Source organism: Balaenoptera acutorostrata, chromosome 18, assembly GCF_949987535.1.
Source record: "Balaenoptera acutorostrata chromosome 18, mBalAcu1.1, whole genome shotgun sequence".
Classification (NCBI taxonomy): Eukaryota; Metazoa; Chordata; class Mammalia; order Artiodactyla; family Balaenopteridae; genus Balaenoptera; species Balaenoptera acutorostrata.
This window is the reverse complement of record NC_080081.1, coordinates 58187295-58200312: the sequence shown is the minus strand read 5'-3', so window position 1 is coordinate 58200312 and position 13018 is coordinate 58187295. Positions and strand designations below refer to the sequence as shown.

At 40.9% G+C, this 13018-nt stretch overlaps 1 long non-coding RNA gene across 1 annotated transcript in view; it reads left to right on the top strand.

Moving 5' to 3' along the window:
* LOC130705626 (uncharacterized) overlaps positions 1-12482 on the top strand; it is a 37429-nt gene extending 24947 nt beyond the window's left edge. Inside the window, exon 3 of the long non-coding RNA XR_009005949.1 lies at positions 12244-12482. This is a non-coding gene — a long non-coding RNA (uncharacterized LOC130705626). The remainder of the gene's footprint in view (positions 1-12243) is intronic.
* Positions 12483-13018: the final 536 nt, after the last annotated feature.

The window sequence follows — 13018 nt, the reverse complement described above, 5'->3', positions numbered from 1 at the left end:
TGAAATGGGGCCTTGGAAGGATTTCTTGAACCAGGAGTCCATGCAGCAGTTTTGGCTGCATCTTGAGGAACTGCAGGTTTTCTGACTCTTCTCCTCGGGCTCAGAATAGGAATTCTTTTTTTTTTTTTTAATTGGTTACTTATTACATCTTGTGCTTATACAAAAGAGGCCAGAATTTGAATTCTTAAACAAATCTTATTCCCTCCCAGACCTGGGAAGATCCAAACCACAGCAGCCATTAAACAAATGGGAAGGGAGGAGACAACTTTTTCCATTTGGGGCCCACTCACGTTCCAATGCAATCAAGCAGATCATTTATTCTGCTTGGAATTGGTTTGGAATGAAACAGAGAGGAAAGAAACACATATTGCATAAGCTTATGGTAACCACAAATTGGGCAAGACAAGTATTAACAATACTTGAAACAAATGAAAAAGTTTGAAATTATTTCCTTTCTCTGCCAAATCTAATACAATGTCCTGAGTTGGGTGGGAGGGTGACAAGATGACTTCTCTCAAATCCATTTTAAGTCTGTTATTCTCTAGTTTCTAAAATAAGTATGTAGACAACAGGTTTTTTTGTTTTTTTGTTTTGGTTTGTGTGATAAAAACACATACCATGAACTTTACTATTTTTAAGTGTACAGTTTAGTAGTTTTGAGTATATTTACATCGTTATGAAACAGATCTCCAGATCTTTTTCATCTTGTAAATCTGAAACTCTATACACATTAAACAGCAACTCCCTTTTCCCCTCTCCTCCCAGCCCCTGCTAACCACCATTCTACTTTCTAAGAGTTTGACTACTTTAGACACCTCATATAAATGGAATTGAACAGTATTTGTCTTCTTGTGACTGATTTATTTCACTTAGCATAATGTCCTCAAGGTTCATTCTTGTTGTGGGAACATTTTTTAATAAGATTTTTTAAAAGTTTAGTCTCCCAAATTCATCACAAAAAACAATTTTGATTTTTTCCACCAGACTTTAAATGAGTAACAATTATATTCTCTATGCCATACACATGAAGCCTATCTTCCTGTTGGAGAGCTAGAAAGCTGGGATCTTCAGTCTCAGGTTAGCAGAACCATGGATGGGACTTCCTTGAGACTCACTCTAATAAGCTTTAGAGAACATGCCGGGGAATGTACAGCCTTATCTCCAATTTAAATTCTTTCTACCCATGCTCCTTAGCCAGGCACTTCATTACTCCATGTTTCTCAGTCTCCTAGGTGATGAGTCAGGTCCACAAACCATGGAGAATATAGGTAAAAGTAAGCATAGCGTATGTGTGCAGCCTTGAATGAAGTGGAGATCAATTGATAAGCTCAATATGTCACGCTCAGTGATTTGGGTGAGACACAGGCTGGCGATGGAGAGGGTGGCCCATAACAAAGAATCCCGCATCATCAGAATCTGTCCCCACCCTCTGTCTTTCCCACTCCCAACACTTTTGACTTCTCCAGAGCAGCAGGGAATTCAGCCCTGCCATGTGTATCTTAGGTCAAAGAGAAAACATATAGAACTCCAATGTGTGATTCCCAGTCTGAAAGGAACCAAGTGTCTTCTGATAAACAACACTTGAGTTGTTTTTTTTTTTTACGAAGGCACTAAACTGACCTTCTTTTGAAATGGGCTAGACAGGGTAAATAGGAGAGATCTTGTTTTCCCTTCATCCTGGAAAAATAACATTTCTCTCTTTCCAGCTCAGTACAGTTGACTGAATTGGAAAGGAATCTATTTTCTCTGGAAAGATTTATTTGCCCAACAGTTGTGTTTTTGTATATGTGTGTGTGTTGGCAAGAGGTGATACATTTTCCAGAACAAGGGTCGTCTTGTTCACAGTTTAAAGGGGCCCAGAAGTTGACTAAGGACTTGAATGTTAGGGAAAGCTTTTTCAGCTTTCGTTAATGCCATGTACAGACTCCAAAGAATCTCAGGTTGGTCTGGGCATTAGGTTGGGGGGGAGAGTTTGCTGGGGCATGGCTCTGGGCTACCACTCCACTCATTCCAGAACAGATAAAAACATTTCCACTTTCCTCACCTCAATCTCAAGACATGTGACAATCAGGGTCTGTTAGGAAGCATCTGTGTTTCTATTTTTCAAATAGAGAAACTGTTCCCAAAAAAGTTAAGCAGGTTTTGACTAAAGCCATGTGGAAAAGCAAAGAGTAGCATTACCTCTTCTCCCCACAGCCAGACTTCTTTTCCCACCTGGGAACACATGTTTTAGATCAAGCAAAGATGTAAATTGCTTTCTGGCCAAATTAGAGAGAAGACTTAAAGGGATTATTAAGGTGCCCCTATCTCCTGTCTCCCCTCTACTTAGCTTCCACAAAGGACTGGCATCACATTGGAAATTTTAGAGCAAATATTTTCTGCTTTACAGAGAATTGTTTTCACCGCTTTTAGTTTTCTTGTATTGTGTGCTAGGCATTAATACAATATAAAATAAAATTGGATACTTTGGGATATTTTCTTGAGAACATTTCTTTGAAGGTGAATGACCTACTTCTTGTCAATTCAAAAAAGTTGACTATATATTATGTACATAACACATATAATTAAATATATATAATACTGGGTTGGCCAAGAAGTTCTTTCAGGTTTTTCCGTAACATCTTTCGGAAAACCCGAACGAACTTCTCAGCCAACCCAATATATATATTCTAACACCAGAGCTGCAATATATCTTAAGCTGAAGATTTTTTCCCCTGATCTTTTTGTTTCCAAGTCACTGCTTGCTGAGCTCAACTGACAGCTCAGCTGGATTTTGCACAAGTGACTCTTCACTCAGCTGGTCTTTGCCTTGCCAGGTGTGGCTGGCCAATGTAAAGGAAAGGAAAGGTATTTTTCCTTTTAGCACGGATGTTAAAACTTTTACCATATTTTCCATTGCCCAGTGTCTGTTTTCAAGGAAGCACGGATCTGCAGAAAACAGAGGAGGCTGAGATTTCCCATTTGTAGATGTTGGCTCCCAGTCTCTTAGTGCATTTAATTTAGCAAAGTCCAGGTAATTAAATGAGGGGAAAATAGAATTTTTCTTTGATGGCAAAATAGTTTCCATGAAGAGAAACTGGCTGATGGTGTTGACTCTGAAGTGTTGCTGGAAGACTTCACAGCCGCCAAACACCCTCCTTCAGAGCCCAGACTGTCCACACTCCCAGGGGTTGACTCTCCTGGCGCTCAACAGCTTTCTGCTTAGGAAGTGTATACCTTCTCAAGACATTTTTGACTTTTGTGTGCCAAAGTCCATGTATTTGGCGTAATTGGAAATTTTACTAATTCATATTGTGTTCTTTATCGCCCTGGTTTGAAGATAGCTGGGACTAAATCTGGGCGAAATGGGTTTCCCACTTGCTCTCAAGTTACCTAGTACAGCAGCTCTAGAAGAATCAGATGTCATCTTTGGGAAAGACCCCAAAAGCTTTCCAGGGCAGGATCCAGGCTTTTCTTCTTAGTCTATTCTCCAAATATCTACCCCATCCTTGGTGTTAAATAAATATTAATTGGAAATGCTGACCATGAGGTAAAAGACATAGAGGAGGGGAGAGAAAAATGGTAGCTTGCTGCCCATGAGCAAAGGATAAAACAGGGGTGATTGTCCAGTAGACCCGGGCCTGATTCTCAGTCTCCAACTTATTTTTGTAGGGCTCTCAGTCAACTGAAGCTTCCGGGTCTTTCTCTGCCATAATCCCTTCTCTGATTCGCCCCTGCTGGTGCCCCCTAAACTCTGCTCATTCGTCCTTCCATCAGCACCTTTCTTTCCCACCCCATGGTGCAAAGAGCCCTCCACGGTGACACTTCTCTTGCCTCAGTTCCAATCTCTTCCCCTCCAGCCAATCGCCTCTGGAGTGGGAGAAAATTAAAAACAGCTTCTTCACAAAGAAGCAGTCTCTGGGATGGAATATTATGTAGAAGCAGTCTCTGGGATGGAATATTATGTCAGGCTGGATGGATCCCACACTCTGGGTTTCTGCACATAGGACAAGAGGCAGAAGAAGGGGATGTGAGGTGAGATGTTAGCACTTGCCACCTCATTGTCAAGGTTGGTTGTTCACAGAGATGCATTCCTCACTAAGGTTGTAGACAAGCTTAATGGAACAGAATGGGAATAGACTATCTTAGCACCTGGGCTCAGAATTTCTCCTACTTTGATGAGCTAGCCTGATGTGAAGAGTTGAGCAGAAAAGTTTGGCCCTAGGTGAGTTATGGAAAGAAAAGAAAACAAGGAGAGGGCTGAGTTCTGTATTAAAAAAATGAAAGTATAATATTTTTTATTAGTGAGGGTGGGGGTAGGAGGTAGGGGAGAATATTGTGGTAGTCTCAGTTGATGGAAAAAAATATTTATATCATATAAATATTAATTTATTTGTTTGCATGGGGATGATGTAAACCCCTCTATTTAAGTCTTCAGTAAAAGAGCATAAAGTACTTATAAATTATATCAAATACATATAAGACAGTGTGTGTGTGTGTGTGTGTGTGTGTGTGTGTGTGTGTGTGAAAATCAATGGACTATTCTGGATTTTCTACATCCATCCCCCTTGTTAGAGAAAGCCCCAAGGGCACGATGAGATGATGTGCACATACATACATAGAATCAGTGTTTCAATGGGAGGAACTGGAACTTGACCAGCAATATCAAAAGGCATACCTTCCTTATGCATCCAGAATCCAGGAGGCAAAAGGGGTGTAAGACCCCTCAGATGGGAATGTGAGGCGATTCATTTGAGACTCAAAGGGCAGATTTTGTTTTTTTCTGAAGCCTTGGTTAAATTAAGAGCACATTTATCAAGTACGGGGAGAGGGCTGGGCAGCCATTTACTGGCTTGATTTAGTTCTACTAGTGTTACCTGGAAAAAGAGATCAAACCAAAAGAAATTTAAATGTCTATCCAGCATTTTGACTCTATTTTTAATAGAGATCCTCACCTTCCTTCATGAAAACTTATGGATCACAGACATGAAATCACCAAAAATGTTAAAGTCATGAACCCAAATGTGGCAAGAGCCATAGAGCATATGAATCCAAACTCTGGTACCAATGATCTGGACTTGACCATGCTCACTTGTAAGTGACCTTATGCAAGTTCTTTAACCTCCTTGTGCCTCAGTTTCCTCTTCTATAAAATGGGGATAATCATAGTTCCTAACTCATAAGGTCCTTGAGAACATTGAGTTAGTGCAGAAAGCACTTAGAAGAGTTCTGCCACATTCAGAACCTGAATTATTGTCATCTTGCCTTATCACGGGAAGTCGGGAAGAGGATTATGCTAGGAAATTTATGTACCTATCTCAATCCTCCCAACAATTAATTTTCATAACAATGGGACATTATTAAAACTATTGTCTCAGCTGAAGACTTGAGACCACGGAAGAGAATAAATTTGCTAAGGTCACACAACTGGTTAGAAGCATGTCTTTGTGGGTCGTTTGTTACACAAATTTACACAGCAAAATTATAATGACTGATTATAGCTCACACAGCGAATAGTACAATATCTCATATAGTATTTATACAAGTGGAAAACCAAATAGGAAGTAGCTATGTTAAGTGCATTAGGCTAGCCACACACCATTTTAAATGGGAAAGTGTGAAATGAAACCATTACAGTTAATCTCTAAGCAGAAAGTCCATGGGATCAGTAGTGGGGCTGAGCTAGCATGTCTGCAGAAGTCTTAATTTCTCAATGTCTGGTCTGCAATTGCTTAAATTTTTTAAAACAGTATTAAAAGTAGATTTAGCTAACATCTCAAATATTAAATATATTCATATTAGTTGAAAGAGAAACAGTTTTCCTCCTCAAACCTATGTCTAAAGTAAAAGTCCCTTTTTCTCAGTTTGGGCGAGCCTGGGTTACTGGAGGTGAGCTTTCACGTCCCCCTTGTGGCTTAGAACCTGATATTGATCCCACTTCTGGGGGGTGGGCTGAGAGGTCGGAGAGAATCCTTCCTTGTTGAGCTCCTATTGTCAGTGCCATGCTAGACACTTGGCATCCATCATCCCTTCAATCCTCACCACCATCTTCTGAGGGTGGTACTCTCATCCTCTTTTTGGAGGAAACAGGCACAGAGAGCTTATTTCTTACTTGTTCACTAAACACTCTGACAGTATTCAGAGAAATTCACAGGCTCTAATCTCTTAAACCAGTGCTTATCTCACTTTTCCTGTGTGAAATAAATGGTGTGTTTTGTTCTAATGAATGACACGCTCTCACGGGTATACTCAGGGCTGTGATAAATTTGCTACATCTACACTCTTTTCTCTTTCACTTCAGAAGGCCTATCAGAATGCAAGTGAATACTCTGGTTATTAGAACCATAACTTTGAATCCATACTCATTTATATAAAATAGTACATCATTTGCTAACTTCAGCACTGCCACCATTATTTGCAATGAACTATACGCAAGATACAAAAGAAGTGATACTATGATGTTTAAAATCAAAATGAAGCAGGCATGGTGGGTATATATGTCAACACATTTCCAAAGGGACAATTCTGCATTTTCCTCTCTTTTTAATCCTTTCTTTTTTATGAGGATCTCTTCTGTGTTCTATTTCCATCTATAGAGCTAACTTACCTAAAGTTATCCAGACTTAGCAGCTCAGGACCATTTTAGTGCATCCTCATACTTCACTATTTCTCTCACATCTGTTCCCTTTTCTCCATCCTAAGTTCAGGTAATCATTACCTTACTTCTGGGCCATTGTCTGTTCACTTGCTTCCCTGCCTCTTTCCTCTTTCCCCTATATTCTTTTTATTTCATTGCTGCCAGATAAGTCTCCCCAAAATGCAGTTTAAATCCTTTTAAATCATTTTATTGTAACAAAACCCTAAATAGCTACCCAGATCCAGTGCAAACCTCAATACATAAGGCAAATGCTAACAGCCATAAAAGGGGAAATCGACGCAAACTCCTCCCCTTAGCCCCTAATAAACTTTGCCTTATGATCCCAACAAGTTTTCCAATCTTACCTTCTACTCCCTGTACCCTGTGCCCCAGCCAAAGTATAATAGATAGCTGGTGTCTGTGTTTCTCTTTGCTCATCCATTCCTCACTCTATTAAAATGCTAGCCGTCCTTCTAGATTCTATTCATCCTTCTCCAAAAAGCCTCTCTAGATTGTCTCAATCCCATGTAATCGTTCTTCCTTTGAACTCTTCTGTCATAAAATAAGCAGACATTTCTGTATATTATTATCTCTAATTCTCTGGTCTCTTGCCCCCCCTCCTTCCCCAACTACACACACACACGCACACACACAAGCACACACACAAGCACACACACACACACACACACAGAGTTGGGACTTTGCATTCCCTGTAGTTCCAGTATGGTTTTTCTCATGAAGTGGTATTTGCAATCATAATGTTGCTAAGAAGAAAAAGAAGAAGAAGGAAGAGGGGGAGGAAGAGCGGAAGAGATGAGGAAGAGGAAGGGGAGGAGAAAAAGATGGTGGAGAGCTTTTTTGCTTCTCCAGTCATCATGGTTAAACAGCTCTAATTGTTGGAAAGTTTTTCCCTATATTCATCTGAAATCTTTGAAAAATTCAGTTCCATAAATATTTATTGAGTGACTGCTATGTACAAATTATACCATTTTAGGCACAAAGCACATTCACGGATCCAAATACAGCCCATATGCCTGCCCTGCCCATGACCCACCATCAGGGACCTTCTTCTCACATATTGAGGAGGAAAAAGGCTGCTTCTGAGTCCACCCACTCTTAGCAGCTTCTCTAAGATCTGAGGCCCTGCTCTCCCGGTTAATTTCTTTGAAAGTATCTTTGTCCGCTCATCTCAGCGCTATAATATATATGGGGGGGGGTGTGCCTACAGGCTTGCTGAGGGATTTATTGGATTTACTATCATTATGTATAGCAAACCCCTGGGGGTCAGAGGCAGAAAGATTTGTTCTTCCATTTACACAGAAAAATGGATCTAAGCCTCATGATTAAATCCTCAAATATGTGAAGATAAATATCCTAGTTCCCATAAATCTTCTTTGGAAAGATTTATTTACTTTGGAAACTAAGAGTGGAGGGATAGGTAAAGATTCTTAGTATAAATACCAGGAGATGAGTTTAAAAGGGATTTTGGTAATTTGGTTTAAAAGGGATATATTTAGAAAGAGGAGTCATTTATTTAGGATTTATTTTTACATTACAGGGATGGGGAACGTTCTATAAGTTGGACTATCTGATTGTATCAGTCCTTGGAGGCACTCCTACATAGCTGGCAGAGAAGTAGACATAACTTTGCTCTCATAGGTTCACTATGTGAATTAGACTTTGTTGTAGGTAGTTGCTAAGCAATGCATGATCTGATTTGACACTTGGACCAGCCAGATCCACCAGTGTCTCCCTTTCCATCGCTGCTGCCACTACCCTCATTGTCTCTCTCCTGGACCACGCAATGACCTCCAGCCAGGATCCTTGTCTCCAGTTGCTCCTCTCTCCAAACCATCCCGCATGACCCAGTGAGGGCGATCTTGCTAAAGTGCAGCTCTAATCATATCCCTGGCCCAGCAGTCCTGTTTTCTTAAATCTTACCTAGAGGGATGGGATAGGGAGAGTGGGAGGGAGGGAAACGCAAGAGGGAGGAGATATGAGGATACATGTATATGTATAGCTCATTCACTTTGTTATACAGCAGAAACTAACACACCATTGTAAAGCAATTATACTCCAATAAAGATGTTAAAAAGTAAAATAAAATAAAGTAAAATACACCATCATTAAAAAAAAAAAAACAACTTCAATGCCTCCTCCCACCTCATCCCTGGAGGGGTTCCTAAGCTCCATATAGAGTTGACCACCCTCACTTTTTACCTATTATTTCTGATACAGCTTTCAATCATAATACTTATGGCACTTTACTTCTTTAGATCGCTTTCCTACTTCTAAGACTATAATTTACTTTTGCATCCCCAACACCTACCATAGTGCCTAGCACCCAGTGAGTGTCTAATATCTTGTCTTAGAATGAATACAGGCATACCTCGTTTTATTACACTTTGCAGATGTTGCATTTTTTACAAATTGAGGGTTTGTGGCAATCCTGCATTGAACAAGTCTATCGGTGGTATTTTTCCAATGGCATTTGCTCACTTTGTGTCTCTGTGTCACATTTTGGTAATTCTTGTAATAGTTCAAACTCTTTCATTATTGTGTATTTATTATGGTGATCTGTGATCAGTGATCCTTGATGTTACTATTGCAAAAATGTTATGACTCACTGAAGGGTCAGATGACAGCTAGCATTTTTCAGCAATAAAGTGTATTTTAATTGAGGTATGTACATTGTTTTTTGAGACATAATGCTATTGCACACTTAACAGACTACACTGTAATATAAACATAACTTTTATATGCACTGGGAAACCAAAAATTTTGTGAAACTCACTTTATTGCAATATTTGCTCCTTTGGGTGGTCTAGAACTGAACCTACAATATCTCCAATGTCTGCCTGTGTAGGATAAAATCCAGTCTCCTTGGTACAGCACTCCAGGCCTTCCATAGTCTTAGCCTGCCCCATTTCTCCCGTGTGCCTTTCCATGGCCCCTGTTCCTTTACAAATCACAAAGCAAACCTTTCCCCTAACAAGGCTTGAATTTTCCCACTTTGATAGGGGAATTCTGTCACTCTCCAGTCTGTTGCTTTCACCTGGATGGCCCTTTTTCCTTTCTCTGCTTGCTGAAACCCTACTCTTTTTCAAGACAGTCCAGTTGTTCCTTCTCCTTGAGGCCTCCACCTGCTCTGAAAACACCTGGTTGATCTGCCTTTGACAGCATTCATCAGACACTTATTTCATGACCTCATTCAATTTCATTTTCACCACAGCTTTTAGAATGGAGATTTGGCCAAATAGATTCTAAGAAAACTTTGTGGCATGGAAATAATATGGCTGCATATCTGCTGACTTTGTTGAGCACACAGCCCTGCCAGGATGCATACATCTTGCTACTGAACAAGTGCTGGAAAACGGTACATCATAGGCTCTGGGGCCATAGTTAGAACATGATCTGGCCAAAGTCTTTTCCTCTCTTAATTTTCTCTGGAGAAGTAGTTAGCTGGGCTGCAGAGCCTCGAGCTTCCCAGCCTATGTTCTCACAGCGATGGGTTACAGGTATATGGAGAGAGATTCCTCTCACTTCTCAGGGTGGCAGGGCCAGGCTTGGAACCACCCAAACCCCTGGGCCAGTGGTCTGGCTGTTTGCCCAGCGTGCCTCACAGACACTGCATGTGGATCCTGTTATAAACAAAGTTAGGGGGCAATGACCTAGTCAAATTAGGGCAAAACCACAAACATGGGTGCACGCACACTGCAATGGGAAATGGCTCTGTTTGGATTTGGCATCCTATCTGTGGGCACAACAGGAAGAGCAGGAACGTGGAGTCAGAAGCTACATCCCAAACCCATCCCTTACAGCTGTGTGACTTTGAATAAATCATCTGAACTTTCTGGGCTTCTGTTTCCTCCAGGATTTTTTTTCCTTCAGGGATCTTTTTTTTTTTTTTAAACCTGGCTTCATTTGGTGTTAGGGGAAGCCTCGGTTTGAGGTTTCTAGACCCTTGCCCCACTTCGGTCAGGGCAGCTCCCCTTGGTCTGTTTTATATGCTGGGGGAGCAGGTAGACCTCCTTGGGAGAAAGCACTATACAGCATCTGAAAGCCATTGGACTAAGTGTTGCCCACATGCCCTTTCAGTGCTCACATCCCTGAAGTCTATGGAAATCTATTTCCATCGCTCTGTTGAAAGTAAGTAAATTAATACACTTTAGGCCACAATTTTTTCATTCTTAAAATAGATTGTTTTGCTGGTTAGTCACTTTTTATCATTTGGTTTTCTGAGAAAGTAGGGCCTCTGGGTGAGGTAAAAGCTTTAATGACCTGGGTGTTAAACCCACCAAGTTGAAGGCAAAAACTATGACTCCTTTTGGAAGAGGAATGTGAACATCTTTTAAGGGCATCAAATGCCATAGATTTCATCTTCAGGTGAAAGATGAAAAAAAAAAGTGGGCTTTATTCTCCCACTCTCAATTAAATATTATAGGATTGTGAGCTAGTTTAAATATTATAGGATTGTGACCTGCAGCACAACCTGTAAGTCGTGTGCTGTTCATTTATTAATTCAACAAAGAATTGCTTATGGTAACCCATACCACTGTTTGTGCCCAAACAGTCCAGGTTAGACTTTTTGTGCATTAGGTGACTTGTAATAATTATTTGAAACACTCCCTTTCATTTTGAATATCAAGTGCCTTCTCTCTGCCAGCAGTCTGCCCCTTCTGGGTTGGGTTGGTATAGATTCACAAATGACTCTGCTCATTCAAAAAAAGAGAACTGAGTCAAAACAACCTTTTGAAATCTCTGTTTCTGAACCTGGTGAGTAGTCAATAAAGGATGGTGGAGCCTGAATGAATTACAGGATTCAGAATCAAGCCCTCTAGCTAAGCTCTGATTCTTTCTCAGACACAATTTTAATTTAATTTTTAGACGATTTAAAATTCATGCTTTCTCCTCTATGTTTTTGTGGCTTGTAACGGTTTGGTTTTCCATATCAGGATTTTTTCTCATTGGCGTGGGCATTAATCCAGATACTGACCACAACAGAATTCTGCTTGCTGAGTCAGAAACCAGTCCTTGGGGTGAGAATTCACTTGCTGAATGAAGATAACTTTTAGGTGCAAGGCATCTCCTTCACCATTCACAAGCATGGTTTATTCACTCGTTTCCACACACTGGCTTCTGTCTCCATCCACAGAGCTGGAAAAAGGGGTCTTGATTATATAAAGGCATCATAAGCTGAATCTGTCCCTGCAAGGCCTCCTCCCTTGCCATGGGAAGGACTCCCAGATGCACTCTGTGCTGTGTAAATACACCTTTTCATCACCTGGCACACCTCCTCCATTTACAGCCTGAGAATTCCCTTCCCTTATTCTGACCTAGTAATGCTTCTTGCTTCATTTAAAAGCGTGATTGGGCTTCTGGGATCTTCTCCCTATTAATGCTGCCTCATGCCATAGCATGGTAAGGTAGCCACTGTAAGGTAGCCACAGTAGCCACTGTCCTGAAGTGGGGAAAATAGATTTTATTCTGTTACAGTTAGTATGATTTACACTTTTTGTCTTGTCGTCAAATGATCATTAGCCTTTGTCTATCCTCACTCCTCCTAACCTTAAGTTGTCCAACTGTAAAAAAGTTAACTAAATTAACTTTAAAAAAACGTTTCTTAGGGGCTTCCCTGGTGGCACAGTGGTTGAGAATCTGCCTGCCAATGCAGGGGACACGGGTTCGAGCCCTGGTCTGGGAAGATCCCACATGCCACGGAGCAACTAGGCCCGTGAGCCACAACTACTGAGCCTGCGCGTCTGGAGCCTGTGCTCTGCAACGGGAGAGGCCGCGATAGTGAGAGGCCCGCGCACCACGATGAAGAGTGGCCCCCGCTTGCCGCAACTGGAGAAACCCCTCGCACAGAAACGAAGACCCAACACAGCCAAAAATAAATAAATAAATAAATAAATAAATAAATAAAACCCAAAAGTAAAAAAAAAAAAAAAAAAAAAGTTTCTTAGCGACTACCTCTTTGTTTCACTGACAGTCTTCAAATCACTTATTTTCCCAGTTTGTTCTTTGCTGTTTCATTGCAAAGTGACTGGAACTTCACTTCTAGTATACCTCTGGAAATCTGGGGATCTGAGACCCAGCGATGTGCTCATTTTAACAAATTATCTTACAGGGAGAATGTTTAGACACTTCCTGGAATATTAAGGAGCCTCACTAATACACTAGGTTAAGATTCCACTTTTCATGAGGGCCTACTCTGTGCTAGGCACCATGCTAGGCGGCTTTCTCATGTTATTTCATTGAACCCTTTGAAGAGTCTGGCGGGAGAACAAGTATTGTCAGGCTCACGTCAAAGAAATAAAAACCGAGACTCCAAGAGGTTGTGATGTGCTCAGGGTCACAAGACTAGTAAGAAGCGAAGCTGAGGCTTGGCTCAGGTCTCTT